Here is a 6,614-nt window from a genome sequence, read left to right as displayed (position 1 = left end):
GGGGTGGGGAGGTGTGGCGCAAATCCAGAGTCAGGAGGTGGGGAGGGCCACAACAGTTTGCGTCCTGGAAGGTCAACCCGCGGCGTATTACCTGAGGAGCCATCAACAACTGTGAAGTGGCGAGTAACTGTGTGCACCCTGCAGTGTGATGGAGGCGAGATGTTGTTGGAGTGAGAGGCCTACATGGCGCAAACACACAGCTCTTGTGACACCGCTCCTCCTCCTCCTCCTCCTCCTCCTCAATCCTGTTGCATTCACATCACGTTGGAACAATGTGAGATAAGTTATTTTATCTCAAACATTGATTTTATTAACCCGGTGGAGTGACCATGTTTGGTGAAAGTCTACTCGATTGAATCTTGTTCATGGAACAAGGCAATCTGAAAATGGTGAAACCACATAAAACTAGGTTTGAAAATGAATCACTCAAGTCTTCAGTGTGCTCATTTTTTTTTATATTTGATGTGAGTGTAAAATGAAACAGTAGCCTATCTGTCCATTTTTACGCTGTTGCATAGTGTATTTTTTTTATTGAGAATGTCAAAAAAGATCAGAAAAATATCATTCAACAGTATTGTCAAGGGGAAAATGTTGAATTCCCTTATATTTGAACGAGTGTCCTGTAGAGGATTCAGTCTATCAGGCTCAGATTTGTTAATATGTCCTGTCTTGATCCTAAATTAAAAAAAAAATTTGTGTAACAGTTTCACATTTTTGGGGGGGGGAACATCTTTCCTTCTGAGCTAGTTTCTCAGAAGATTAATGTGTTTGTGCAACGATAAAGCCAGCAGCCTGTTAGCTCAGCTTTGCAGAAAGAAGGACCAGAAGCCCAAGAACACAAATTCTAATCCACAAGTTGAATCTTATATTAGCCTGTGCTCAGGCCAATCTCAGACACACCAGACTGTCACATTCACACCTGCAGGCGATTATTCTCAAAACCTCCACGCAGTCAGAACATGCAAACTCGCCACCAAAACGGGTTGGGGCTAGCCTCAAAGGAGTGTGGCATGATGTAGCAGTAAGAAATAGACTTTATAGAGATGAAATGTCATTTATCAGTCAAAATGTTAGTTTACCTTTATGAGATCTGCTCTCGTTTTTTTCATATTGCTGTCGTTGTCGTATGCATCTCACATCACAATGAATTATTTTTAATTCTAGGTATTGCTTATCTGTAGTTTATTATCTTGTAATTCCTGTTTTACCGTCACTTGCAGACACTTAGCTCTTCTGTTTTATGGACCCTTAAAACACAACCAGATTTTATTAATTTGTCATTGATCGAGCTTGACTGGGATTTTTTTTTTTGTCAAGAACAGAATCCAGTGAACTGTTTCTCTCAACTTCATGTACACCAGAGACAGATGAGGGACATCTATCGTCTCACCTTATTCTTTACAAGACAGCCAATAAACATATTTCTACGATGGTCAAAGTGTCCCTTTGGACAACCCCGTAAAAAGACCGGTCCAGCACTTCCCTTGCTCACAGGCTCAGTGCCGCCTTCCTTTTATAGTGAGGTTTGAAGCACAGCGCTGCTCCGACACTCCCTCATTCCTGCTCAGAGCTTAATAGATAGAAGGATTGAAAGAAGCTGAATAGAAGCTCGGGGGATAAAGGAAGACGGATAAAAGGTGCAATGGAATGGACAGAAAATTTATATTGAGGTTATAATTATGTGATTTTCATTTGAGAGAAATATCACCGACATAGAGGGACTAACGTACCCTCGGGTGCCACAAGCTTTGCTTTAAATATAACTTAATATGGCCAGAGGAGAGCAATCTGGCCTAATCATTCCCGTCTTTTAGATACGTCTTAAATACACACTTACCTAAATTGACTTAACTACATTCATTCTATTCCAGTTCTTCCTTATTTATACGCCCCTGAACATTTTCTAAGGCCTTCCTCTTCTCTTCCAGCCTGGCAGCTTCATCTCTCATTCATCCACTATCTCTCCTCAACACCTGTCCAAAACCATCTCCACCTGGCGCCTCTCTCGCTCTATCTCTGGACCGCTCAACCTTTGCTGTTCATGCGATCTGTTCGGCTTCGTTCTGGTCCACGCTGGTCAGCCAGAATAAGATTTTCAGCATCTTCATGTTTGCCACCTCCAGGTCAGCCTCCCATGTTTTAGAAAGAATCTCCAAACAATGCGACGACGCTTCTCCTCCTGTATGCTCTCTCTTCTTCACCTCCTTTTGTGCGTTGGATGGTTGAACTCATCCACCTTTGCCAACACTCCTCTTTCTCACTCATCTTTTTCCACCTGCTTCCCTCTTATTCACAGACATTTATTCAGTCTTGTCTCGACTGACAGTTCTGCTTTTTACAGTCACCATAGAGTACACAGTCATCTGCAAACATCAGGAATTTGAATTGTCTATGAGTTTGTCTATGTTATCTATCATGATGATGAGGATGAGGATGAGGATGAGGATGAGGATGATGATGATGATGATGATGATGATTGTTCTTCTTCTTCTTGTTCTTCTTCTTCTTCTTGTTCTTGTTCTTCTTCTTCTTGTTCTTCTTCTTCTTCTTCTTGTTCTTCTTGTTCTTCTTGTTCTTGTTCTTGTTCTTGTTCTTGTTCTTGTTCTTCTTCTTCTTGTTCTTCTTGTTCTTGTTCTTGTTCTTCTTCTTCTTCTTGTTCTTGTTCTTGTTCTTGTTCTTCTTCTTCTTCTTCTTCTTCTTCTTCTTCTTCTTCTTCTTCTTCTTGTTCTTGTTCTTCTTGTTCTTGTTCTTCTTCTTCTTCTTCTTGTTCTTGTTCTTGTTCTTCTTGTTCTTCTTCTTCTTCTTCTTCTTCTTGTTCTTGTTCTTGTTCTTGTTCTTCTTCTTCTTCTTCTTCTTCTTCTTCTTCTTCTTCTTCTTCTTCTTCTTCTTCTTCTTCTTCTTGTTCTTGTTCTTGTTCTTCTTGTTCTTGTTCTTCTTCTTGTTCTTCTTCTTGTTCTTGTTGTTCTTCTTCTTGTTCTTCTTCTTGTTCTTGTTCTTCTTCTTCTTGTTCTTCTTTTGTTATTCATGTGTTATATGCAGCATATCTGAACTACATGTTTGATTTTGGGGACCATCTGTAGAAATCATGACGCAGTGGAAAATAATTACACTGGTGTTTGAAGCTTGTCGTTCCCTAAGGCTAATTTCTTAGAAGACTGTCCATGTGTTGTTTTACACACATGCACTCATGTAGAGCAAAAGATTCAAGGTTACTTTATGAGTACCCGTGGGTAAACTTGTTTTACAGGTTTTGCGATTGCTTGGCACGTCATAACAAATAAAGACACACAATAAACCAAACAAGCAGATAATAATAATAATAATAATAATAATACCAATATTTGGTCGAGTGACGCAAGACAGACGAGACAAGAGCTCAATGTTCCGATAAATAATTAAGATAAGATCAAAAATAGCTGAAGAAAAACCACAATAAAAACCACAATAAAACCTTACAGAGGTAAAACCAGCCACTAACATAAACCCGAATAAGAACATTCAATGAAGAGCCACGATAATAAATAGAGCTAAAAATGGATAGATACAATAAAGTGCAATGTCACTGGGTCTTATTCAGTTCAATGATGGTCAACAGGAATGAAGTAGGAAGCTACCACAGATTTTTGGGGGGAGGAGATTTGGAAAAAGTGGAAGATGAGCTTTCCTGAGTAGAAAAACTGGTATTTTTGCAATTATTTGTTGCCACCACCTCGTCGCATGATCCCTTGCTTTGCACCTGTCTATTTCTCTGTGATGTTGAAAAAAGAAATGTGGAAAATCTGCTCTGATCATCATGGAGTCACGCAGAGGTCGGCTTGAGTGATGGGCAGTCTGTCATGCTGCTGCTGAAACCTGGCTGCTCTGGATGATTATCACAGACAGATATAGTCTTCTCAGTAAAGTTGAGAATCATGTTACTAACACATCTCCTGTTCTTATTGCCAGACCGGGGGACAGCTGAGGCGCTGACCTGCAGTCCGCTCACGGGGAGAACCGCTTTCCATTCATAGCGTATCACACACACACACACACACACACAGGACAGCCATAATCATCTTTAATCTCAGCATAATCTCGTAGAAATCGCCGCCTTATCATCTCTCTGTCCTCTCTGCTTCCCCTGTCACTGTGGTATCTATTTCTATCTGCTTTGTAGACATCCAAATTAACAGATTATCTCTACCAAAACATATGTAAATTGGGAGGCTGCATCCAACAGGAGGGATTAGTCACGGAGTTCAGGGTGAGGGGTGTTTCACATGCAGCTCACAGGTGGAAGGAGGAGATGTGTATCAGCTCAGGAGGTAAAAAAGAAAAGACAGTCAATCTCTCTAAAGCCAAGGCTGAGACGGAGCGGAGGCCCGTCTCAGTTTGGCCCAATATGGTATGGAATGCTGAGACACCTCAGCCATGTGATGTGAAGAAGCAAAGTGACCTAGAGGGAGCAGCAGGGGGGGAGGTGGGGCTTTGAGGGGTGGCCTCCCCGGACTTTATATGAGATATTAACCAGCACTTGTAGCCTAAAGAATCTGCCAACACAAGCGATTGCAGTGCATCTTGGAATGTTGCATCAGAAATCAGAGCGGCGCTGCCTTTGAAGCACAGGTTGCTTTCAGGGGGAAGGAGTGAACAAGGGACAACGCTGCTGATGAATATTGACTTATATGGAACAATTAAATTATTGTGGCGTGTGGCTTTTGAGTCGAGTCTAAACCTCCTGAAATCAAAAGTCATGTTACTCTGTGATCAACGACATGACCTCAGCACACCGAAGCTCAGAAACAGATTCTCGGGGGATTTGTTTGTATTCAAATGACATATTCTTGTGAGACGCAAGTTCATTTCTCCTCTGAAAAAGCGAGGCAATGAAATTTGGATTATCCTTTGTCTCCATCTAGTGGTGCAATATTTCACATGTGCTGAAGCAAATGGCTCTCTCTCTCTCTCTCTCTCTCTCTCTCTCTCTCTCTCTCTCTCTCTCAAAATACCTCATTACATACCTCTGTATTGTAGTTTGATCCATCAATGTCACACAGCTTTGAGGTGACTGTGAAGTGTGTTGCATCTCCAACAGTATTCTGATTTTCATCCTTCCACCATCGCTCACCAACTGCACATATAAAGTATTTAGGCTTTGTGAATCTCCCCGTTGCTGCTCACAACAAACAATAACACTGTGTTTTTTCAGAGTTAATCATTTAAATCAAATTTTCTCTTTCTGGTCTTGGAGTCTCAGGGCTCTTCTTAAAATTTCGTTCATAGCTCCTTTATACAAATCTCCAGTGCATAAAGGGCCATAATAGCTTTAAGGGACCTCAAAGCTATAAATAGAATTAAAAATGAAAAAACAAACAAACCATGAAATAAAATTACTTCATTCATTTTGGATTATAGTTGATAAGTTGTTGAAATGAGGGTTATCAAACTCAGTTTAATCCAGCAGCCACATACAGTCCGGTTCTGATCTGCACTGGACCAACGCAGCAAAATAGATGCATGATTATTTTAACCCTTCTTTTTTACCATTTAAATATTTTATTGAATTTTTCAATGACAATAACATAACAAACAAAACAACAAAATGAAACAAAACAAACACACAGACACAAATAATATAGACTGGAACACAAGGCACATTGTGCATTGTACATACAAACTAATTCCTCAATGTCCGAGTATTGGTGAGACATGGCGAAATGGCAAAATAACAACAGAAAAAGCACAGTACGAGACAGGGAGGAAAAACATTCATGTATGGAAGGGAGTTAGGGAGCTCAGTCCACAATTATAAGAGCATGGACAATGTCATAATTCCTTCTTCTGCATTTATTACATTTCTTCCCAAATGAATACAATTTAGGGTTCATGATATGAAGTCTTTAAAATCAGTGCATCTGATTATTGCACCTATCTTGAAAAAGAAAGCACAGATTTCCTTATTTAATTTCATATGGATTAGAAAATCCTGAGCATGTTTTTCAAGAGAAATAACGGTATACCATTTTGATAATGCTCCTGGTGCAAAATACATGGACTTTTCTTACAAACCAAGTCTTTCATTTGTGGCATATTTTCTACAACTTCTCTCTCAATGGAAGCTTTGCCTTTGATTCTGATGATGCCTTATCAACAAAGTTTAGCAAAGTAAGCTGCTGCAGCGTGTTATTTTATCGGAATGTTGTCATTATCTTCTCATTTTTACACCTTGTTTTGTCATTCTAGGTGATGACATTACAAGGCAGATGAGGGCCATATTGGACAATCTGTCGGTCAGTTGTTTTTTTTTAACTCACAGGTCATAATGATTAAAACCCCTGGTTTTAATAAAAAGTTCAAGTGATTCCTTAAAAGTTTGGGCAGTGAGCTTATAAAAGGGGAATTCGCTAGTTTGAATCCCATCCATCCATCCATCCATTTTCTCCCGCTTATACGTTTCCGGGTCGCGGGGGTGGTAGTCTGAGCACTGAGTCACCCAGATCACATTGCACCGATTAAGAACCTTTCCTGCAGGTGGCGAGCCCACGTAGTTTGAATCCCACAAGGCTCAAATAACCTTCAATTCTCAGGTTGTATCACAAAGTTAATCCACTGTGGAAAGTCCAGACAGAAGCAGC

Source organism: Lipophrys pholis, assembly GCF_963383615.2.
Source record: "Lipophrys pholis genome assembly, chromosome: 8".
NCBI lineage: Eukaryota > Metazoa > Chordata > Actinopteri > Blenniiformes > Blenniidae > Lipophrys > Lipophrys pholis.
Note: the sequence above shows the minus strand (reverse complement) of the source record.